The 25,947-nt window shown below is 47.1% G+C and overlaps 1 pseudogene; it reads left to right on the top strand.

Annotated features, from left to right (window-relative positions):
- Positions 1 to 1,498: 1,498 nt before the first annotated feature.
- On the top strand, positions 1,499 to 1,618 carry LOC126485306 (5S ribosomal RNA; annotated as a pseudogene).
- Positions 1,619 to 25,947: the final 24,329 nt, after the last annotated feature.

Raw genomic sequence — 25,947 nt, 5'->3', positions numbered from 1 at the left:
CTCAAGATGTCCAGCACAGCTCTGCAAGAAACGTCAGGGACAAACAAGTCCACGATCATAAAAGCTGGCCGGCCGCTGTGACAGAGCGGTTCTAGGCGCTTCAGTCCGGAACCGCGCTGCTTTTACGGTCTCAGGTTCGAATCCTGCCTCGGGCATGAATATGTGTGATGTCCTTAGGTTAGTTAGGTTTAAGTAGTTCTAAAGTCTAGGGAACTGATGACCTCAGATATTAAGTCCCATAGTGCTTAGAGCCATTTGAACCATAAAAGCTGGCAGTCAGAAATGGCTCTAAGCACTATGGGACTTAACATCTGAGGTCATGTCCCCTAGACTTAGAACTACTTAAATCTAACCAATCCAAGGACATCAAACACAGCCATGCCCGAGAGAGGATTCGAACCTGCGACCGTAGCAGCAGCGCGGTTCCGGACTCAAGCGCCCAGAACCACTCGGCCACAGCGGCCGCCGCTGGTAGTCTCCAGCAACTAAGACAACCAGTCGTAATAGCCTTAATTTTGTTCAATAGAACGTCACTTCTATTACTATATTTTTCGAAATGTTTCTTACATATTATTATTGGTCAACTTCAGTTCTTAATAAATAAATAGAATCTAAAGTAAGTTCAAAAAATGGCTCTGAGCACTATGGGACTTAACTGCTGAGGTCATCAGTTCCCTAGAACTTAGAACTACTTAAACCTAACTAACCTAAGAACATCACACATATCCATGACCGAGGCAGGATTCGAACCTGCGACTGCAGCGGTCGCGCGGTTCCAGACTGTAGCGCCTAGAACCGTTCGGGCACTCCGGCCGGCTTACCTACAGTAAGTAACCGCAGATATACATTCTAGTATTTTTTTTAGTTCGCTAAGCAGTCAGCAAGCAGTATAATAACCTTCATTTATCGTCTAACACTTGTTCATTTTCCTTTTGAGACAGGTTATTTTCATGAAATCACTCGATTTAGTTTTCCATTTCACATAAATTCGGCATTTCCCATCAAAATGCACGATGCTTTCTGAAAGAATCCCACTCGTATTTGTCTTTTGATCTTCTGAAAGATTCCTTATTTCTTCAAGACTTTTTTAAATATCTGAGTACTATTAAGTACCTTTGGCCTTCAATTAGAAATGCAATACGATATGATACTGCACAGTCTGTGTTGTTCAGTTGTACAAGCACGCACGTCTGAAGGAACAAGGACTGCGGCGACTACAGCCGTTATGAAATATGTGAAATGTCCTCGCAGTTGCGAATGTGGACAACCGTCAGCTGTAGCTTCGAATGACGATAACGAAAATTTGTGCCAGATGGTGTTTCCTGCATATCGTGAGCGGTTGCCTAACCAGACCATCCGAACACGACCCTCCGCCAGACCCAAACTTCGATATGTCGTCAACCATTTGTCCACAATCTGCACCCATACATCCATTATGTGTATTCCCGTACACGGGGAGACATTTTAATGAAAATCGTTTGCCTGGTTTCGGCAGATGGCCAACGGCCTTGCCGCAGTGGTAACACCGGTTCCCCCGTCAGATCACCGAAGTTAAGCGCTGTCGGGCTGGGCTAGCACTTGGATGGGTGACCATCCGGTCTACCGAGCGCTGTTGGCAAGCGGGGTGCACTCAGTCCTTGTGGGGCAAACTGAGGAGCTACTTGATTGAGAAGTAACTGACATACGGCCGGGAAAGCGGTGTGCTGAACACATGCGCCTCCATACCGCATCCAGTGACGCCTTTGGGCTGAGGATGACATGGCGGCCGGTCGGTACCGCTGGCTCCTCCATGCCCTGTGGACGTAGTATACAAGTTTACAAGTTTTCGGTTTCGGCGGATACACACGATGTTGCAGTGCCTGTGTTGTTCAGAAGTACGATGCAAAATTCCTTTGGAGATGGGGAAGCGACTTTCATTAAAATGTCTCCCCTGTACGGAAATGTACATAATGGGTGTAAATGTGCATGTTGTAGACACATGGTTGACGACATATCGAAGTTTGGATATGTCTATTTTTTAGAGATGGTTGCGGGACTCGGCTGTTCGGCACACGATGTCAAGTTAAACACCTTTCAGCCGTCTAGTTTCCAAACTTGTTTTATTTGGGTGCCACTTTCAATGTTTTACTACACCATATTCAGATGATGGCTGAATCGATCGCTATAGAAAAAAATCTACTAATACCAATATTGCTGGCCCTTGTTTTGATCCTGGAACTGAGGTAAAATCTTCCTACACGTCGCTTAAGGGTCTGAAGACGGCGTAGTAAAACGCTGAAACTGGTAGTCAAATAAAACAAGTTTGGCAACTAGGCGACTGAAAGGTATTTAATTTGACATCCTGTATTGAAGTTTGGGTCTGGTCGTGGGTCGTGCTCGTATAGGCTAATTGTAAGGCGACCGCTCGCGACAAGCGGGTAATCAGAGTTCGAACTCCGGTCCGGCACAAATCTTCATTGTCATTATTCCATTACACAGCTGATGGTTGTCCATATTCGCAACGGCGAATACATTTCATACTGCCACCAGCAATGGAGGGTGAAGCTTTGACAATGCCAGCCCCTGTGTTGGTGAAACGCCAAAGAATTATCAAACAAACTCGGCCGAAGAACACGAGACAGAAGCCAACAGGCAATTTGTCAACAAATGGCTGCGAAAGCCTTAATGATTTTATGTTCCTGTGATTCACCAGGTACAGTGAAAACGTCTGAACGTCAGGAGTCTAACCAGAGGAGGGCGCTAGTGGTGTCCAGTAGCAAAATCTGTTTAAGTGTGTCTCATAATTAATGGCGAATATTGACTCGACTTACACTATACGATGATGGAACCACGTCCGTTCCAGTAGACATGAATCCGCAAACAAGCCGTTTGCGAAACAGATGCGAATGTGTGATTACGAGGCGGCACTGATATCAGCCTCCCACATCGTCGCAGTTACGTTGGTTGGCTGGTTTATTTGGGAGAGGGGACCAAACAGCGAGGTCATCAGTCCCATCGGATGAGGGAAGGATAGGGAAGGAAATCGGCTGTGCCTTTCAAAGGAACCTTCCCAGCATTTGCCTCAAGCGATTTAGAGAAACCATGGAAGACCTAAATCAGGATGGCAGGACACGGGTTTGGACCGTCGTCCTCCCGAATGCGAGTCTAGTGTGCCAACCACTGCACCACCTCACTCGGTAGTACCAGCCTTCATCAACCGCAGTGCTGGCGAGCTGAGGCGCGCCAGACTCTCGGCAACACATGAACAGATGTTTTCAGTGGGTGGGAGGTCTGAAGAACGTGCTGGCTGTATACGCAACTGCAGTCTTCAGTTATCCTGTTGAAAGATAACATCACAGAGACACCAAGCATAGGACACAGCCAGCGAGCTAAACACATCAGAAATGCAACAGATGCTGTCCAAATTACCCGCTATGCATACGAGAGCTGAACGTCGTGTCGTGCATCCAGTGGCACCCCATAGTATTACTTCAGGTGCTGAGCCTGTATGAGAACGTTGAATGTAATGTGGTAACATTCATTCTCATCAGAGACTCCACACGTAGATACACCCTCAAATACACCTTTCTCTGCTACTACGTCAAAGGAAGCCGCCACGGTGTCGCTGGGCTGACAGTGTGCGGTGCTCCAGTCGTCGCCGGACTTTCCCTGAGTAATAGGGCAACAGGGGCATCAGCGCATTTTGGTAGTGCGGGTTGCCTATATCAGGGGCAGGTTGCACTCAGGGGCAAACTTAATAGTTCTCCTTTGACTGACACATCATTTTGCTAAAAGGATTCTCCCTCTCCACCACAGAGCTGCCACTTTCCAGGTACAGGAGGGGAGGGAGAGAGGGGTGGGGGAGGGATGGGTGGTTCACCAAAGGGGGATGGGTTGGTTACCTGATCAATTTAATTAAGTAGTTATTCAAATTGATACGAGTGAGAGGGGGCTATTCAGATAACTCAGGCCTGAAAGTGTACCTCTATCAGCAAGGGAAACGGGGTGGGTTGGAGGTTTCCTGAGGGGTTGGGAGGGAGGGAGAGGGGTGGGGAACAATAGATTCAGGACTTGTCAATCAAAAGGAAGGATACTTTCAGCAGAACAATAGGTTAATGATCTGTCAATCAAAGGATTTGTCCCAGAGTGCATAGCTGCCCCTGATGTAGGCAACCCGCACTAACAAAAGCGCTGATGCCCCTGTTGCCCTACTACTTCCCTGTGGATGCTTGTGCTCTTGCAAACGAGACCATTTCCTGTCTCACCGTACGGGATGCTGAGCGACCGTTATGTCTAACATTCTATTCCCGTGGGGCCACTGAGATCCTGAATGGATTTAAGCACGGTCCCCCACTGGTACCATATTCATATCACAGACGAGGGATTGCGGATCCATGAACTGCAGAGGTTTCTATACTGGCGCTGTCCAATTCCACACTTGCTACCGGAAGTTGCCCCTCCTTACACGAAGCATAATACTGTGTTTCCACAAGTAAACAATTCTGAAGTGCGTGTCCAGAATGACAAACCCGCTGCATAGATTTTCTTTATCTATAGAAATGTAGATCATTTCACTCACACCAACTTTGTGCGGCTGCTCTGAAATGCTAATCATTTGCGTAGTCAAATTTGTAGCAAAATTCGAGCTAAGTTTTCATTTGTGCATGTGCCTTCATGCTACTGTAATTTCAATTTAAAGCAGTCTACAGAGGTACTGCCATTACTTTTTATTACTGTTACTGTTATTATTGCACAAGGTGCAGTCTCATAAATGTCACCACCGCCTATCTTCGGCGTCAACGCGCAATAACCACTCACAGACGTATTCCGTCTCCCTTACTCCACTTCTCACTTTTTTACTACTGGAATTAATTTTATTCGGCTTGTGGTTATAGAGTGGGAGAGGGAATAAACGCTTTCATCATAAATGTGGCACACCGTGGATCAATTATTGCTTTTCCACATATGCTCTGGATAATCATGTAGGAAACATTCACTTGCTACTGTAATGTAATCAAGAAAGAAAGAAAACTGTATCTGCACTCACTACCTTGCATCGTATTCAGAAAAGTCAGTAATGAAATTCAAATGATCGTTACAGCACTGAATGTTGGTTACGTTATGCAGTGGATTTTTTAATACCGTTAATTACGTAGAACAGGCGCGCGGCTAGCCCGCGTTCTCTTAATCTCAGGGAAAAATGTAAAATATTGCTTTAGTTTCACAGAGCAGACCTTGCCACAAAATGTGAAAATGATAAAGTCATAACACAGTTATTTGTTATATTTTTGTGCCCGCATAGAATACGTCGCACAGTACCTTCCAAATCAAACTGAGAAATGCACTGAATAACATAATATAGTCTGCCGGCACTGCTGGAAGCTGTAAGAAAATGTTAAATATTATTATGTCACCTCGCGTTACCGGCGAGGCGACTGCGATGCCTGAAATAAATATTTTTTTAAATGTGCCGCGTCTGCGCCCGGGTTGCTCCCGCAGATTGGTGCAGCGGCTTCCGCTAAATTAAATGCTGAAAATGTCAAAATTATTTACGGGACGAATGGCTGGCAACTTTACAAATTATTTTAAAAACATATTTGCTCAAACTCTATATATTCAAACAAAAATGCATTAATTTGCACACCTTTTTACAACAACTCGCCTAATGGCGGATCTCAAGCTTCATGAACAAAAGACTCACGGCCAGCATATACACTCCTGGAAATTGAAATAAGAACACCGTGAATTCATTGTCCCAGAAAGGGGAAACTTTATTGACACATTCCTGGGGTCAGATACATCACATGATCACACTGACAGAACCACAGGCACATAGACACAGGCAACAGAGCATGCACAATGTCGGCACTAGTACAGTGTATATCCACCTTTCGCAGCAATGCAGGCTGCTATTCTCCCATGGAGACGATCGTAGAGATGCTGGATGTAGTCCTGTGGAACGGCTTGCCATGCCATTTCCACCTGGCGCCTCAGTTGGACCAGCGTTCGTGCTGGACGTGCAGACCGCGTGAGACGACGCTTCATCCAGTCCCAAACATGCTCAATGGGGGACAGATCCGGAGATCTTGCTGGCCAGGGTAGTTGACTTACACCTTCTAGAGCACGTTGGGTGGCACGGGATACATGCGGACGTGCATTGTCCTGTTGGAACAGCAAGTTTCCTTGCCGGTCTAGGAATGGTAGAACGATGGGTTCGATGACGGTTTGGATGTACCGTGCACTATTCAGTGTCCCCTCGACGATCACCAGTGGTGTACGGCCAGTGTAGGAGATCGCTCCCCACACCATGATGCCGGGTGTTGGCCCTGTGTGCCTCGGTCGTATGCAGTCCTGATTGTGGCGCTCACCTGCACGGCGCCAAACACGCATACGACCATCATTGGCACCAAGGCAGAAGCGACTCTCATCGCTGAAGACGACACGTCTCCATTCGTCCCTCCATTCACGCCTGTCGCGACACCACTGGAGGCGGGCTGCACGATGTTGGGGCGTGAGCGGAAGACGGCCTAACGGTGTGCGGGCCCGTAGCCCAGCTTCATGGAGACGGTTGTGAATGGTCCTCGCCGATACCCCAGGAGCAACAGTGTCCCTAATTTGCTGGGAAGTGGCGGTGCGGTCCCCTACGGCACTGCGTAGGATCCTACGGTCTTGGCATGCGTCCGTGCGTCGCTGCGGTCCGGTCCCAGGTCGACGGGCACGTGCACCTTCCGCCGACCACTGGCGACAACATCGATGTACTATGTAGACCTCACGCCCCACGTGTTGAGCAATTCGGCGGTACGTCCACCCGGCCTCCCGCATGCCCACTATACGCTCTCGCTCAAAGTCCGTCAACTGCACATACGGTTCACGTCCACGCTGTCGCGGCATGCTACCAGTGTTAAAGACTGCGATGGAGCTCCGTATGCCACGGCAAACTGGCTGACACTGACGGCGGCGGTGCACGAATGCTGCGCAGCTAGCGCCATTCGACGGCCAACACCGCGGTTCCTGGTGTGTCCGGTGTGCCGTGCGTGTGATCATTGCTTGTACAGCCCTCTCGCAGTGTCCGGAGCATGTATGGTGGGTCTGTCTCACCGGTGTCAATGTGTTCTTTTTTCCATTTCCAGGAGTGTACATTTGCTTAACACGCAAGTGTTAATACGATTTTCAAAGATAATAATATGTCATGGATTCAAAGTTAAAAAATGCATAAAACGTCAAATAATTATGAATGTTCTACATACACACATAATACATTCGTGAAATGTTTACAGTCTTGCTTTATTGCTTCACTTGGTCGTGTTTATTCGTGTTTAAATTATTTCTCTTTCGCCGAGTGCGTGGCACTATATCGATACATGTTACCTGGTCTTACACACACGGAAAAAATTCTATCACACGCTTTTTATGACGATTGGCCAGGAGACACTACAGATGGCAGGTGGCAGCATTACCATGTCCGGGGGAAGCCGGAAATAGTGCAGTCGCTGTCGTAGTGTAGAAACAGAGCAATTTATCTCACGTCCAAAAGGGCACAAGCTGTTCGCGTACCACCGTAGTTAAAGTATACCGTGCCAGGCAAAATGGCGCTATCCAAAACAGGTGCCGAGCAACTGTGGTGCACCACGGGCCACAGATGACGGCAGTGAACGACGGCTGTAGAGTTGTGTACGGGCGAACAGACGTGCCCAGATGAAGCAGGGGACTACCGACAGTGTCTCCTCAACGACCTTTCAGCGAACGTTACTGCGTATGGGCCTTTGCAGCAGGCACCCGGTTCACGCACCCTTGTTGATTCCTGTTCATCAGTGACGAAGGCTGCAATTGGCACGCCAACACCGCAGCTGGACGTCAAATGGGTGCCGACAGGTCGCCTTTCCAAGTTGTATGCTCCATCGGTGTGAAACGTCCGAAAGCAAACAAACTGCAACAACCAATGGAATGATAGAGGCCGGAGGAGCGAGCGTTATGGACTGGGGAATATTTTTATGGCATTGCCTGGGTGAACTCGTCATTCTGTAAGGCACAGTGAATCAACATAATCACGTATATATCCTTGAGGACCATGCCCACCACTAGATGCAGTTTGTTTTTCATTGGCATGATGGCCCTTCCCATAGAACAATGCAACGTTTCACCCAGCTCGCATTGTATGTTCGTGTTTTGAAGAGCATCAGCGTGAGTTTAACGTGTTGCCCTGGCCACCAAACTCCCCGGATTTAAACCCAATCGAGGAACCGTGGGACAGACACGATCGGGCTACAAGTGCCGTCGATCCTCAACCGAGGCACTGGGGTGGGCATGCATAGCTTCACAGCCCTGTCGGTAAATTCCAGAACTCCAGTGACTTTCTTTCTGCTTGTCTCGTAGTGGTCAGCGCTTCAAAAGGTGGCTGTTATGACTTGAAAAGTAGTCCTATTGTTGTTAATCAAAACTGTATGCGAGGTTACGTCGACTGTGGAGTAGAAAAGAAGCAACATTACGATTGAACGTCCTGTAGACGAGAAGTTCCTTAGAGACCGAGTACAATCTCGGATTCGGAAAGGAAATAGGTCATGTTCACTAAAAGTAACTACCTCAGCATTGGCATTAAGTGCTTTAGGGAAACAACGAAAAACAGGAATCTCGATGGCCAGACGGAGATCGTAACCGCTTTCCTCCCGAATAGGTGTCCAGTGTTTAATCACGGAGCCGCCTTTGTCGGCCCCATTACCGTCACTCGAGCACCCGTAAAATGCGAGAAAGTTATAATACATATTACAAGCGATATTACGATAGACTCCTTACCTGCGCCTGAGAGCCGCCGGCAGCTGACTTGTAACGACGGGCCTCTTCAAACACGCTGGGTATCGTTACGATGAGAGCTGGCGTAATGAGCGCCGGCAAGTATCGATTACGAAAACACTCGACGACGGCGGCGAGAGAGGATGGCTCAAAGCGAGAGAAGACCACGTCACGGCACTAGGGCACCCTGTGTCAACAACATCGGCGGCGGCGCACTTTCATTAGTGGTTGTGGACCTCCTCGTATACTGCCGACACTTCACACATGTTACGCTATCTGTGCGCGTGTAGTTGTATTAGCGCACTAAAACTTCAAATCATGTTCACCGAAATAAGTATTACTATGTGTCTATATTACAGGATCTTAGAGCATGCTCTGCGCTCGAACGTCCGCAGCTCGTTGTGTTGCGGTAGCGATCTCGCTTCCCGCGCACGAGGTCCACGGTTCGATTTCCGGCGTGGTCAGGGATTTTCCTGCTTCGAGATGACTGGGTGTTGTTGTGTTGTCTTCATCATCATCATCATTCATCCTCATTACGGTCAGAGGAAGGCAATGGCAAATATATCTCCACTAGAAACTTGCCCAGTACGGCGGTGCGGGTCTCCCGCATCGTCCCCGACGCTCCTCGGAATATGAGACCTCACCATGAGCTCGAACGTAATAAGGTATTTCGAACAAAAAGATCTCCTTTTACGAAGGTTTGAAGCTCCTCTTTTCGTTCTTCCGTGTTTGCGATTTAAAAACTGGGTTGTTTTGGAAATCAGCTTTATGCAAACACAATTATTTTATTTTTATATTTACCCAGACATGTTTTGACACCAATGTGTCATCTTCTGTGGGTCAAATTTTTATTCCTTAAAATTACATCGCTAACTGAACTACAGAACTGTATTAGTATACATCGATTTTAGCGGTCGTTTTCGTCGTGGTGTTGTTTTTTCTTTCTTTTTTTGACAGCATGTCACCTGCAAAATTTTCCGTCCTGTTTTGTGTCCCTGGTTGGTGTCTCAATCAGCTGCTATTTAGTGCATTGCTTTCACTCAGTTTTTCACAAATTTCCGCTCACTACTTCATCCCACATGCACTTACACAAAGTGTGATCTGAGCAAACACTTCTGACAACACACTCAGTGAGAGGTGCGATGTTATAGTTCTCCTCCAGGGCGACCAACAGCGATACCGAAAACATAGTCCACGCGAAACCCAACTCGCGCTTTTCTCATATGACATCCCGAAAGCCACGGATCACGGAAGTCATGTAGACGCAGTATTTCCTCACTTCCGACAGTGTACTACACCAACTCTCATACTGCTGTTATACATAATGAAGTACTACCTGTAAAAATTACAAAAATATTCAGATTCTGAAAAGATTTATAAGTGGTGGAAAGACAGCCAACTTCCTTTAAAACTGTGCATTGCTCAAAACAGAGAAACAGTATCAATGACTCACAGTTAGAATCAGTCAGTTCCTAAAAAATTGTGGTTAAGCTGGTGGCAAACTTAAGTTCATTGCAAGGATAAAGCAATTTTTACCAACTTCGGTTTACTGGTAGACTGTCCGGTCATAATAATGTGACCAGCTATCAAAAGCCTGAATAAGCACCTTTTGCAGCGCAGACCGCGGCGAGACGTACAGGAAGATAATCAGTGAAGTTCTGGAAGGTACCGGCAGGGAAGTGGACCCATACCATCTCCAGTGCCCTTGGCCAGCTGCGCTAAATTACTCGGTTGGGGATCCATGGCGCGAACAGTCTAATCGAGGTGGTCTCACATATTCTCGGAACTTTGGGAGCCATGGGAGAACGGTAAACTCAGCCTGGTGCTCTTAAAACCACGCACATACACTGCCAGCTGTGTGTCATGTTGCATTGTCCTGCTGGTAGATGCCATCGTCCTGAGGGAAAAAATTGCGTGTAGGATTGAACATGGTCCCCAAGGACAGATACGTGATTGGGTCGATCCAGAGTGCCTTCCGGAATGATCAGATCACCCAGGGAATGCCTTGAAAACATTCCCCAGACCACAACACCCCCTCCTCCGACCTGGACCCTTCCGACAATTGTCGTGAGGTGTTTGCTTTCAGGCGTTTCACGCAGTATACGCCAACGGCCATCTTTCCGATGCAGCATAAAACGTGGTTCATCTGAAAATGCCACCTAACGCCACTGAGCTGCGGTACTGGCGGTCGAATTCCAGCCTTCGTCGCCGATGAACAGCAGTCAGCGTGGGTGTGAACCTGGTGCGGAGGCCCACATGCAGCAGCGTTCCCTGAACTGTCGTTCGGGTCCCAGTCCAGCACAAATTTTCATATTATGTCACTTTGGATAGTGCCTCTATATCTATTACAGTTAAGTTGAATTCCAGGAATAAATTTCAAGATTAATAATTCTTGTAATGAAATACGTTCTAAGTCCGAATGACGTGAATGTTCTTGTGGTTTGTCTAGATCTATGTGGAAATTTTAATGGGCCTGTTCTGAACCAAAAAAATTATGATCGTAGGAATCAATCCTAATCTGAAGCAGCCCCATCCTAAAAGAAAAAAGGGACAATCCCCATAACTGGTCGACTATCACCAATTCTTAAAGCTGCCAGTCGACAGTAAGTTCTTACGAACACGTCGCTGAAAAGGAAAGACGAAGAAGTCGCCCGTGACATTGCAATGAAAATCACTTCATCATTCTAACAAATAAGGCTGGCCAGACATCGATTTGAATTCTTTTCCTCCCACATATGAGCCCAGGACATTAATAATTTCGTCATATCGTTCGATGCGTTGATTCTAAGATGAAGTCTAATAATTAGGGATATACCCGTATGTATGTAGCGCAACAATGATTCAGGATTATTTAGGTAATGACATTAATTTACTTGCGACGCATTTCAGCCATAAAGCGATACTAATCATTTAATATTTTTTACCCTACTAGTACGAGCTGGCAAGCATTTCATTAAGCACTAACAGCTTATTTAGTGCTTTGATCATTTTCAAGTGCATAGTAACTATGGATAAGTCATCCTCGTAAGATACACTGTGTTTCCCATTTATCTTGACCATTCCAAATAACTTTTTTTCCAGAAGCAAAATGAAAAATTCATCACGCGAATGTTGTTTAGCTACCATGGGAACATTAACCAGTATAACTGCCTTTTTTACAACTTTCTTCATTACGAAAATGTGAATAGCAGTACGCCCTTTTTAAATGGAACCCTACATTTTTTATTTGCTAGTGTATTTTCTCTCCTCAGAAACGATCATAGTGAACTATTCACGTAAACATGACATCCTAAGAAGGTAACACAAAACTCACTGACTCTCCTGTAGTAGCTCACGGGGCTAACCTAAGTCTCCACTTGTTGGGATTGACAGTAAAATAATGGAATTCCAAGGAAAACGCAGTGACTCCGCTTCAGTTCAAAGTCTGTATGAGTTCAGTGTACACCAACAAAAAGAAAGTAGAAATGTTACATGTCATTTAAAAGTGCTATAGTATTGCAGTTTCTGTTTTGTTAACTTACATTCTTCACAGATGAGTAGCAGTTCCACCCTCTCTTCATTGGTACAAATTGTACTCACAGAAACCTTCAACTGAAGACGGTTGAATGAATAGCCGATATGTGTTTTCCTTGTGTTTTTATTTGTTTAGTGTCAACGCGAGACTCTTGATCACGTATTGGGACGAATTTTGTACAACGGCCGCTTCTTGGGACAGGAATTGAGTGTGAGGCCATTAGGTTAAAACTCAGCGATGGAGAAAGACAGATTGGCAGCCTCGGACCTCTTCTAAAGTCGACATTACCACAAAACTGAAAAGAGAAAGTCTTCTAAATGAATGGCGCATGTTGAAAATTTGTGCCGGACGAGGATTCGAAACCGGATCTCTTGGTTACTAGGCAGATGCACTGACCACTGCGCCATCCGGACCCGGTGGTCATCGCAACTGCACGGACTGCTCAGCACGTCTCCCGTCAGAGCCACATACTCAACTTACGCACGTACTACTAATGTACTGCCACTTGCCCATTATCTTCATTACTCTCGGCACTTCGCCGATTCCCGTAAGAGTTCGAGCCTGGTGAGCATCTGCACTGAAGAGAAGTCCGAAAGAACAGGTACCACATCTTTACAAATTCTTCTGTTGTGCCTGTGTGAGGAGAGTGTCTATAAGCATCAGTTGGGTTGGTAACATGGGAGGAGCCAGTCCAGGAAAATCTTTGAAAGCAACCGCCGAAGAAGGTCAGTGTTTTTCTAGACGGAACAGATCATCGCTGGACAGTGTTAGAGACGCTGAGCGAGCGTCTCCATAGTGGGTAAGCCTCTGCTTCCGACGCTTGGTCCGTGTGGCGCTGAGGTCGCCGTCTCCGCAGCAACACACGTTACAATCTGAGGGTAAACTCTTCGGGCGTAACAAGGCCTGTCGCGATTGTTCTCAATTTTCTCCCGCGCGCATAGGATTTCTGTGCGCTTTTACCGTTACAACTTTGTTGAGAATATAAGCAATCTTTAGCACGATTTATAAATTCTACTTTAACTGGCCTACCCAAATAATAGATAGTGCATTGCTACCGCCACACTGACTGACGCACGGTCACAATATCCCTGCCCAATTCTGCAAGTAGAATCGAGCCGAAGCCCTTTGATGCAGAGCATTTCTATTTCGATAAACAACTGCGGTTACTGTTCGAGAGAAATCGTAGAGTTACATTATTCTAGCCGACCGTACTTTATGCTATTATTTCAGCCACAGAGGCGCAGTAGGAGAAACGAGTAACTAGTTCATATAAGGCACTGACTGACAGAAGGGTAACTAAAATAGTTCTTTGAAAAGTGAAACGCAGGTTTTCACTTCCAGTCTGATCTTGTTTCGTCCACCTACACTGCCTTAGAGAAACACAGCGGTTGTCTTTACAAAAAAATTTTAACTAAATTCGTAAATTTGAGTCCTAGTATTTTGCTATCCCACTATTTCTTTCTTTGGAAATAATGACTTAATTAGAATTATATTAATAGCTTCAGCTGCTAACGGGCGTTGATATATATCAATGGGGACAGGTGAAAATGTGTGTCCCGACCGGGACTCAAACCCGGGATCTCCTGCTTACATGGCAGACGCTTTATCCATTTTTTTTAATCTCAATTTGTTCGCTTTCGTTCGTTACATCTGCTCGGGGCGGACGTCGTAAGACATCCGTTTAAGTTCGTTGTTGATCGATTAACTCAGTTTTTTTTTATTACAGAGGGCTGCTAACCCTCTGACCGAACACGCTGAGCTACCGTGCTGGCTCCATCTGAGCCACCGAGGGCACAGAGGATAGTCCGACTGCAGGGACTATCTCGCGCACGTCTCCCGTGAGACCCACATTCTCACCTTGTATGTCCACACACTACATTCGTAGTGTCCCACCCCAACACACTCATTACTCGTGGAAGACATTCTTACCAAGTCTCTTAAGAGTACAGGGAATATGTGTGCATCCGCAGAGAAGAAGAAGGTCATGGGCGGTGTTGCCAGAACTATATACTTATATGGATATGGTGTCTGTTCTTTCGGACATGTCCGAAAGAACAGACACCATATCCCTATTAGTATAACGATGCTGTTGTTGTGGTCTTCAGTCCTGAGACTGGTTTGATGCAGCTCTCCATACTACTCTATCCTGTGCAAGCTTCTTCGTCTCCCATTACCTACTGGAGCCTACATCCTTCTGAATCTGCTTAGTGTATTCATCTCTTGGTCTCCCTCTACGATTTTCACCCTCCACGCTGCCCTCCAATACTAAAGTGGTGATCCCTCGATGTCTCAGAACATATCCTACCAACCGATCCCTTCTTCTAGTCATGTTGTGCCACAAGCTCCTCTTCTCCCCAATTCTATTTAATACCTCTTCATTAGTTATGTAATTTACCCATCTAATCTTCAGCATTCTTCTGTAGCACCACATTTCGAAAGCTTCTATTCTCTTCTTGTCTAAACTATTTATCGTCCACGTTTCACTTCCATACATGGCTACACTCCATACAAACACTTTCAGAAACGACTTCCTGACATTTAAATCCATACTCGATGTTAACGATAATGACTTGGTAATAATGATGTTAATGATAATGATGTTAACGATAATGACTTGGAAATAAGTCGAAGCTGTTAATAATACCGCTTGCATAACCACAAGCTGAAATACAGGGTGGGGCAAAGGAGAGTGGCCCCGACGAGTGGATACGACTGGATGCGAATTTGTGGCAGCATTAATGGAGGAGGAAATGACCTACGGTTATTTTCAGCAGGATGGAGAGACTGCCCATACAGCAGGACATTTTTACACAATCCTCACGCCTCGCAGTGTTGTTAGCAGAGGTCAGTCTGGTCACGATCGTAGCTGGCCAACCAGGTCACCTGGTCTGTCAGTGTACGATTACTTTGTGTGGGCAGCCCTCAAGTCTAAGGTGTATCGCAACAACCTTCATAATCTTCAAGAACTACAACAGATCATTTCGGATGAGATTGCAGCAATTCCAGCAGTCCAGCATCGTTCCGCCTGCAACAACTTGCTGACCAGGGCCCAAAAGTGCCAAGAGATGATGGTAGTCACTTGCAACATCTGTTAGTCAGGTTAGTACTGTATTTCCTTTCCTCTGCTGTGTTCCTTTACACCCTGGAACTCTGACCTCTGGGGCATAAGCTAATGGCTCCATCTTGACGCGCCTTCGTAGGACGCACGAATCAACCGAGATTCATAGACTTACGATGTCTTATAAATACGGCGTATACACAGTGCCAGTTGGAGGAAATCTTTCACCACAAGCTACAAATCGTTTCGCGCCCATACTCGCTGGTGCGGTACGACTCTGGACTGCCATTCGGGGAGAATGGCTCTGAGCACTATGGGACTTAACATCTGAGGTCATCAGTCCCCTAGACCTTAGAACTACTTAAACGCCACCCGCGGTGGTGTAGCGGTTCTAGGCGCTCAGTCCGGAACCGCGCGACTGCTACGGTCGCAGGTTCGAATCCTGCCTCGGGCATGGATGTGTGTGATGTCCTTAGGTTAGTTAGGTTTATGTAGTTCTAAGTTCTAGGGGACTGATGACCACAGATGTTAAGTCCCATAGTGCTCAGAGCCATTTGAACCATTTGAACTACTTAAACCTAACTAACCTAAGGACATCACACACATCCATGCCCGAGGCAGGATTCGAACCTGCGGCCGTAGTGGTCACGCGGTTCCAGACTGAAGCGCCTAGAACCGCTCGACCAATTCGGGGAGAGCTGGGTTCGAATCCCCTTCCGGTAATTCAGATTTATTTTTGTTTTCAGTGGTTTCTCTAAATCGAGGAAGTGAATGCTGGGATTGTCCCAGCATGTGCTTCATCTCTAACCACTCTGTCGTCGTCTGGACGTCAAAACATAATTTTCCTTCTTGCCAGAGATTCTTGTGTCATCCGTACTGAGTGGCGTCATCTAATCACGTGAGTTGGCTGACGCGTGAAGCTGCCTCGTTGCACCAGTGCACGGTAGTCGCGTGTTCCGCGCGATACACATCGTCGCTGTAAACACAGCTCTCTACTCGTGACGTAGTGCCGATACGGGACTCTGGCTTGCGCCGGAGCGAGATCTTTTCCCTCGTCTTATCTCGCCGAGCAGCTGCAGCCCCGCGGAATCGGTGGCAGTGGACTAGCAGGTCGCGGACGGAGGAAGAGCGACACGCGGAGATCGATAGGGAGAAGCGGGCTGGAGGCGGAGGCGGCAGGCGGCTAGTCCATAAAAGTTGTCCGGGCCGGCGGCGGTCGATGTAGCGGCCTAGGCCGCGTTCCCACACACGCGCCACCAGCCTCTACGCACGCGTGCACGCACACACGCACCCCGGCAGGCACGTGAGGACGGCGCCGCCACGCTCCAGCTGGGAACGGCTTACGACGAAGCTAAACAGCACACTTTTTCCCCGCCAGTGATGCCACGCTTTACCACGCTTTAATGTCCAAAAACTGGGGAATTCAGATAACGTCATTTATTTCAAAATTTTTTCACTTGATTGTGTTTATTTTCAGGAAATCTTTTTTTTTCAGATAATTCTATCATAATACTGAACACATGTTACATTTTTCAGTACAATCACCAACTCCTTCATATTTTTAACAGTGAGTTTATGAATGAGCAGTATATGTCGCAGTTTTTAGATCAGTTTCACTAGATGATTTTGGGGAAAAACGTGGTACACTTCGAGTTGCATGCTCTGCAACTTTATTTTTCTCGTGTTTGGTTGCCATATTATGGGTTAATGTATCAGAACGCCCTGTATGCGGAATTGGGAAAAGCAGCTGAAACAAGAATAAGTTTTAAAACCCCGTCTTAATACCAAAGTATTTTAATAATACTCATTTATATACTGTGCTGTATTACAAAGAAATTATTTAGCTCCTAGATGGAACTGGTACTTTTTTATAATAATGTATATACAACACGTCACAATAGCGACAGTGCAGCTTCATATGGATCCATCAAAGTCAGAAAAAATTCGTAGTTAATAACAAGAATACAGTATTTACATGTAGGTATTCACATGCATAATATTAACAACGTAAACTGTATAATTGAATAGATAAATAATTAGCAATGCTATTATAAAAATAAATTATTCAATCTTCTGCTTGTGTATCGGTTTTACCCTGGCGCAGAAAAGGGAATTCAGTTTTGTAATAATTTTAAACTTGCACTTGTAGTTATCTTTTGGCATCCTGGTTTCTATAACGATATACCGTATATCTCTTAATACACTAGTCGGTTCAGACTTCAGAATATGTAGATAAACTGAAGACGGTACTGTGAAGTGTCTCTTGTTTACTGCGTCTTGACAAAAGCCAAGAGGTAACAAAGAGTGCTTTAAACTTTAAGCAGAGTTCAGCAAAAACCCACTACTGAGCAAACAAATCACAGCAAAATACATACAAAACACTTATAAAAAATGTGATAAATTTCCATAATGGACTGAAATGATAGATAAAGAACATATTTTCATTGTGTAAGTAGGCTGTTTAGGTTTTTTTATTGGTAACGCCACCTGTGTGCAGTCTGTGGCTAGTTTGCATTGTTGTCTGCCATTGTAGTGTTGGGCAGCGGCAGCTGGATGTGAACAGCGCGTAGCGTTGCGCAGTTGGAGGTGAGCCGCCAGCGGTGGTGGATGTGGGGAGAGAGATGGCGGAGATTTGTAATTTGTCATGAACTGCTATATTTATACATGGTGATATCAAGGTAAATACATTGTTTGTTCTCTATTAATATCTTTCATTTGCTAACTATCCCTATCAGTAGTTAGTGCCTTCCATAGTTTGAATCTTTTATTTAGCTGGCAGTAGTGGCGCTCGCTGTATTGCAGTAGCTTGAGCAGCGAAGATTTTTGTGAGGTAAGTGATTTGTGAAAGGTATAGTTTAATGTTAGTCGGGGCCATTCTTTTGTAGGGAATTTTGAAAGTCAGATTGCGTTGCGCTAACAAAATATTGTGTGTCAGGTTAAGCACAGTCCTGTATAAATTGTTCAAAGGGGAAGTTTCAATTGTATACTAAAAACGGGTACTTTTGCAAAAAATTCCAGAACTGAATGAGTGGTCGGGAAGGAGTCTCAAAAACGGATGGCGTCCCCCCACCCGCTTTAAAAACGTGTACTATGGTAATCCCCCCATGGACCATGGACCTTCTCATTGGTGGGGAGGATTGCGTGCCTCAGCGATGTAGATAGCCGTACCGTAGGTGTAGCCACAACGGAGGGGGTATCTTTTGAGAGGCCAGAGAAACGTGTGGTTCCCGAAGAGGGGCAGCAGCCTTTTCAGCAGTTGTGGTGGCAACAGCCTGTATGATTGAGTAATCTAGCCTTGTAACACTAACCAAAACGGCCTTGCTGTTCTGATACTGCGAACGGCTGAAAGCAAGGGGAAACTACAGCCGTTATTTTTCTCGAAGGCATGCAGCTTTACTCTATGATTAAATGATGATGGCGTCCTCTTGGGTAAAATATTCCGCAGGTAAAATAGTCCCCCATTCGGATCTCCGGGCGGGGACTACTCAGGACTACGTCGTTATCAGGAGAATCCAAACTGGCATTCTACTGATCGGAGCGTGGAATGTCAGATCGCTTAATAGGACAGATAGGTTAGAAAATTTAAAAAGGGAAATGGATAGGTAAAAGTTAGATATAGTGGTAATTAGTAAAGTGGGGTGGCAGGAGGAACAAGAGTTCTGGTCAGGTAAATACAGGGTTATAAATACAAAACCAAATAAGGGTAATTCAGGAGCAGGTTTAATATGAATACAAAAATAGGAGCGCGGATAAGCTACTACGAACAGGATAGTAAACGCATTATTGTAGTCAAGATAGACACGAAGCCCAGGCCTACCACAGTAGTACAAGTTTATTCGCCAACTAGCTGCGCAGATGATGTCCTCACATTTACCCGTGCTTACATACGATGTCTGCTCGAAACATAAAAGCCTCACTGATCGCTGCTGCCTTACGCAAACATAGAGCCAGTATGCGTGCGGTGGGGCGCCATCTATAAAGGTTTGACAGTTCTTCTATGCGTGTTTGTACACTGAGGTGACATAAGTCATGGGATACCTCGTAATATCGTGTCGGTCATTCTTTTGCCCGGCGTAGCGCAGCATCTTGACAAGGCCGGGACTCAAGAATTCGTTGGAAGGCTCCTGCAGGAATAGTGAGCCACGCTGCTTCTACAGCAGTCCTAACTGCGAAAGTGTTGCCGGTGCAGGATTTTGTTCACGAACTGACCTCTCGATTATGTTCCATAAATGATCGATGGGATTCATGTCGGACGACCTGGATGACTGGATCAACCGGTTGAATTGTTCAGAATGTTCTTCAAACCAATCATGAACGATTGCGGCCCGGTCGCTTGGGAACTTGAAGCTCATGAACGGCTACAAATGGTCTACTCCAGTCAATTTTCGGTTCAGTTGGACCACAGGAACCAGTCCTTTCTATTTAAAAGGTACGCACACCATTAGGAAGTCACCACGAGCTTACACAAAGTCTTGACAACCTCAGTCCATGGCTTCGTGAGGTCTGCACCACACTCGAACCCTACTAGCAGCTCTTACCGTCTGAAAACGGGAATCATCCACCAGACCACGGTATTCCACTAGTGTATGGTCCAACCGATATCGTCACGAACCCAGGAGAGGTGCTGCAGGCGATGTCGCGCCGTTAGCAAAAGACTCGCCTCAGTCGTCTGCTGCCGTAGCCCATTAACGCCGATTTCGCCGCACTGTCCTAACGCATACGTTCGTCGCGCGTCTCACATTGATTTCTGCGCTTATTTCACGCAGTGATGCTTGTCTGTTAGTACTGACAATGTGGTGTCACCGCCAGACACCACACTTGCTAGGTGGTAGCCTTTAAATCGGCCGCGGTCCGTTAGTATACGTCGGACCCGCGTGTCGCCACTATCAGTGATTGCAGACCGAGCGCCGCCACACGGCAGGTCTAATCGAGAGAGACTCCTTGCACTCGCCCCAGTTATACAGTCGACTTTGCTAGCAATGGTTCGCTGTCTACATACGTTCTCATTTGCAGAGACGACAGTTTAGCATAGCCTTCAGCTACGTCATTTGCTACGACCTCGCAAGGCGCCATATTCAGTTACTATAATCTGAACAGATAATATTGTGAATCATGTACCGTCAAGAACGACGTTCATCATTAATGGATTAAAGTTAAGTATCAAACTAATTACGTCCGCTTTCTGAATTATAATTCCTTGTCATGTTCCAGACCTCACATCAGTATAGTTCTTCCCTCCTCACGCCAGCCTGCGTGAGCTAAAACGCGTGCATTTCGGCCTCCTCTAGTAACACGGTGTTGGCTCTTCAGCCAACACAACAGACAAACCTACGCAAACGCTGCTGCTCTCGGTCATTAAGTGGAGGCATTGTCCGTGGCGAGACGTAATGCCTCAAACTTGGTATTCTCGCCACACTCTAGACGCTGTGGATCTTGGAATACTGTATTCCCTAATGGGTTCCGAAACGGAATGTCCCATGCATCCAGCTCCAACTACCACTCCGCGTAGAAAGTCTGTTAATTCCCGTCGTGCGACCACAATCACGTTGGAAACCTTTTCACATGAATCACCTGAGTACAAATGACAGCTCCGCCAATGCACTGCCCGTTTTATACCTCGAGTATGCGATATTACCGTCATCTGTATATGTGCATATCGCAGTAAGACGGTTGATTACCGAAAGTAAATGAATAAAATGAAAAAGGAAGGAAAGAAAAAAAGATTGGGTCGGAGGGATCTGCAAGGGTGTGAATACGGTGCGAAGAAGGTCGACGTGTGGCTGCCGTGTCTCAAAACAGACGTGGCGCAGTCTAACAGGAGCAGGTGTGGGCGGCGGCGTGCTGCAGCCCCTTTAACCCCGGCCTAGCGGGCGCGGGCCCTCTGGAATATGACGGGACCAGCGGGCCACGCGTTTCTCATCCGCGTAATTAAAGATGGAGCCCTGCCCTGCGCTGTGGAGACCGCGCCATTCCTGGCAGCGTAACTCAGCGGCAGGAAACGGAAACCAGTGAGCTCACCGCTACGCCGAGCGCTCCAAACCAAAGGATGCAGCTGCCATTCGCCGGTTTAACAGCGTACTACAGTCGAAATGGAGTGCACCTGTGCTCTTTCTGCTTTCTTTTTGTGCTGACGCATCGAGTACGCCTGCGAAACAGTTAAAAATCAACGGAACTGAGTCCGCACAGGATACACTATCTGATCAAAAGAATCCGGAGACGCCTATGTGACGTCGAGTTGACCACTAGATGTCACCAGAGAGGATTCGTCAGTATAAAAGGAGGCGGAGAGTATCGCATTGTCAGTGATTCCGCCGCTACGAGTTGGTCAAAATATCGTCAGCAGCCCAGTGGACAAAGCCAACGCAATTGCTGATGTTTTTGAACAATGTTTCCAGCCCATCATGGACCCCATGGATCCGGATCACGTTCGACTAGCTGCTCAACGTCTCCCAGTGTTCCTCGCTGCCCCTACGGGTGACTAACGTATCGAAGAGGTGGATGCTGATGAAGTCTCCGATCAACCTCGGCAGCTCAACAAACACAAGGCGGGAGGTCCTGACCAGCTTACAAATGAAATGCGGCGACGGATGCCACCAACAGCCACTGAACACCTGGCTCGACTTTTCAAAGCATCCTCCGCACTGGCCGCTATCCTCAGGAATGGAACCACGCCGAGGTAGTCCCCATCCGGAAGCCTGGGAAGGACCCTCGTCTACCGAGCAGCTACAGGCCCGTCAGTTTGCTACCAGCAGTCAGTCTGTATCTCAGCCACCTCCTGCATCACATCAGGGAAGAACGTCTCCTACCGGACGAACAATTTGGTTTTCGCCCTGGACACGCAACAACGCACCAACTGCTTCGACTCGTTGAAGAGGCCCTTGATGCCATCGAACGTCGGGAGTATTTCGGGGCCATCTTCCTGGATGTCTCACGGGCGTTCGATTCTGTATGGCATGAGGGGCTTCTCTTCAAGCTCCTGGACCTCGGTGTGCCCCTGCCACATGTCCGTCTCTTAAAATCTTACCTCGCCGACAAAAGCTTTCATGTACGCACGGAGGACCTGTCGACGCGCCGCCGGGTCAGGGCTGGAGTTCCACAAGGCTCCGTCCTCGGCCCCATACTGTACATCCTGTATACCGCAGACATGCCGCGAGTGGACAGGGTCCACCTCGGCCTCTACGCGGATGATACGGCGATGTACAGACGAAGCATGAATACAGCTCTGCTCCAACGACGCATGCAGGCAGCAGCTGACACACTCAGTCAGTGGGCCAGGAGGTGGCGCCTCAGCTTCAATGGGGCCAAGGCGCAAGCCCTCCTCATCACCAAGAAGCATATCCCAGCCGACCTACCGCAGATCACCATCAGGGGAGCAGCCGTACCTTGGGGCAATACAGCCAAGTACCTGGGTGTGACGCGGGATAGAGGGCTCACATGGAGACAACATATCGACGACATCGTCAAAAAGGTCCGGGGTAGAATGACTCAACTCTACCCCTTCCTAAATCCGACACCTGCGCTCCCACCAGAACTGGGCGGTGCACTTTATCTTACACTCATTCGCCCGCTCATCGACTACGCCGCTGTGTTTTGGGAAAATGCTGCAGCGACCCACGTCGACCGACTCCAGCGACTTCAGAACCGGACCCTACGTCTGGCATTGCACCTCCCTCGGGACTTCCCGTCGGACGACCTTAACCGCGTCTCCAACATCCCAACTGTTCGAGACAGGTTTCGTCAGGCTGCACGGCTCTTTTACGAGAAGAACGCGCGGTCCGAAAATCCGCTCCTTCGAACACTAGGCCACCGGGTACAGCGTCTTAACGCGACCAGAAGATCCCACCTGCTTCACGACCAATAATTTGCCAGCACGTCCAGAACACCGTCCCAGCAGACTGATAGGACATAAAACAAGAAGTAAGGACAACTCACACGCACCGTCAGTTTCGAGGAATTGCCTTCCGGCTGAGACTCCACCGACCCACAGGTGCTCATCTGTCCCTGTCAGGCAGCAGCAGCAGCATTGTCAGTAGAGAAGCAGGAACAGCAGAATGGGTCGCTCAGGAGACCTCAGTGACTGCGAATGTGGACTAGTCATTGGATGATACTTAAGTAACAAATCCATCTGGGACATCGCAGCCCTTCTAAAGCTCCGCAGTTCGACTGTCCGCGATGTGATTGTGAAGTGGAAACCCGACGGAACAACCACAGTTAAATAAGACCAAGCAGATTCCCCGTAGGACAGGCGCCGTCGAACACAAAGGAGGGTGCTTGTAACAATATCGCTTGATATCGGCGGAAGGAATCACTCGTGAGTTTCAAAGTGCTGTCAGCAGCACACCTAGAATAATGAACGTGCGTAGGGAATTAAGAAGAAGAAGAGTTCAAAAATTGTTCAAATGGCTCTGAGCACTACGGGACTCAACATTTGAGGTCATCAGTCCCCTAGAACTTAGAACTACTTAAACATAACTAACCTAAGGATACCACACACATCCAAGCCCGAGGCAGGATTCGAACCTGCGACCGTAGCGGTCGCGCGGTTCCAGACTGAAGCGCCTAGAACAACTCGGCCACACCGGCCGGCAAGAATACTCGAGCAGCTCCTTACAAGTCACATATTTTTTTTCTGTAGTTAATTCTAACAGACCTTTCAGGACGTGTAAAGCGACATCACAAGACAGTGGTTGCCTGGAAACAAGAGACTTGGCGCGATGAATCGCGCTATAGCGTACGACAATCCGCGGGAAAGGTTTGGGTTTGGTGAATGCCTGGAGAATGTTACCTGCAACCATGTGTAGAAGCAACAGCGAAATACACAGGAGGTGGTGTTAGGGTATGGAGGTGTTTTCCGTGGTGAGAGTGTGAACCCTTGCTGCACTTAAGAAAACACTAAATACGGAACGATATGAACATATTTCACTGCACTGTGTATTGCTTACTGTAAAAGAACAGTTCCGAGACGATGATTATATTAGGATGGCAGTGCAACCTGTCATAAAACGATTTGTGTGATGCTCCGTTTTGAGGACCATAACGTTCCTGCCCGGACATTCAACCTCATCCTAATGGAACACCTTTGGCAGGAGTTAGAATGTCGACTTCGGTCCAGACCCCGGTCTCCAACGTCACAATCTTCTCTGGTTTCGACTCTTGAGAAAGAATGGAATGCCTCTTCTCCACTGACATTCAGACACCTCACTGAAAGTGTCATCACTAGTGTTCAAGCCGTCATAAAGTTGAAGAATGGACACATCCTGTACTAATGTCCACTGACAGGTACCCGGTAACTTTTGGTCGCATACTGTGCATGTGGCTAACTGAAAATTAAAAAGAAACTGACATAAGAAACGGAAAAGGTCCCTCTTGACATCACTCCGAACGGTTGGGAGAACTTGACTAACGCTCCTTCGCTCATAATAGGTGGTGAGGTTTCCAGTCACAGAACTGTGTGAAATGCAAAGCATATCAGTAACGTAATTATCACGCATCTCAGGTAATCTGTACAGTAGAGAGAAAAAGCGACGCGAAGGTACAATGCGCCAAGTGAGGGGTGAATTTGAAATAGTTGCTGAAGATAAAATCAGTAAAATATCTACATATCAACTGGAGATAAAATGAAGTGTGTGTAATAACAGCAATTTGAAAGGATTTAAAGAATCTTCTCTCGGTTCAAATTGAAACTGCGTATACATGACCTAAATAGAACACGCGCCCGAGACGGCAGTGTCGATAAATCATGGGCGCGCTTTCGTTTCTGCATAATGAATCGCCTTCAAACTGCGAAGCGCGAGACACAAAAACGGCACCGGCGTCGGAACTTTGTAGTCGGCGGATCTGCATTAACTGGCGGAGCGGAGCTGATTAATTACGCGCCGCAATTAAAAGGGCCGAAGCCGTTTTTGCGGGTCGGGTGCTAAAGTCCCGCCTGGCGCCGGCTGGGCACGCACTGCAAAAACGGCCGAGCGGGTCTCAACCCGAAACCCGAAACCCGAAACCCTGCAGCAAAGCCGTTGCGCTCCCGTCTTACATTCGGCGCGGACTTGAAATATCGGCCAGCGGGCTGTCCACTTTTTTCGAAACTCCCTTCGTTATATAGAAACCCCCGGCGCTGCTAATTTATTACAGATCCGAATGAAATACCGACGTCGTATCTCAGATGGCTGATCTAGCAAGTCCTTTGGAAATTCCGAATAGGAGACGCCATTTTCGAGCACAAAATATCCGGCCTCCATAGATCTTTAGAAGTAGCAGATGAAACGGAACGGTTAATACCTGGACAAAAACGAACGATTACGACGTTCAAATTTGCGACTACCTGACCATTTCGCACTTCCTTGTTCGTCCTGTTCGCTTTACCGACCTGCAGTATAGGGTACGAAATGATCTACCAATCACTTCGGTTGAAAATGATATACTTCATTCACGTTAACGACTGATTATTTTCTCTGTGTCACATGTTTATTATCATTGCAACATCTACCAATTTCTTTGACACGGACTTTGATACATATGTTAGCGGGAAAAACAAATTCTCTGATGCCTTCTTCGTGAACTCAATGATCTACACCTGGAATGTCAGTCCTGTTATAACTCGCAGTGGAAAACA

The sequence above is a fragment of the Schistocerca serialis genome, chromosome 6 (assembly GCF_023864345.2).
Source record: "Schistocerca serialis cubense isolate TAMUIC-IGC-003099 chromosome 6, iqSchSeri2.2, whole genome shotgun sequence".
Classification (NCBI taxonomy): Eukaryota; Metazoa; Arthropoda; class Insecta; order Orthoptera; family Acrididae; genus Schistocerca; species Schistocerca serialis.
This window is presented reverse-complemented; position numbering and strand designations above follow the sequence as displayed.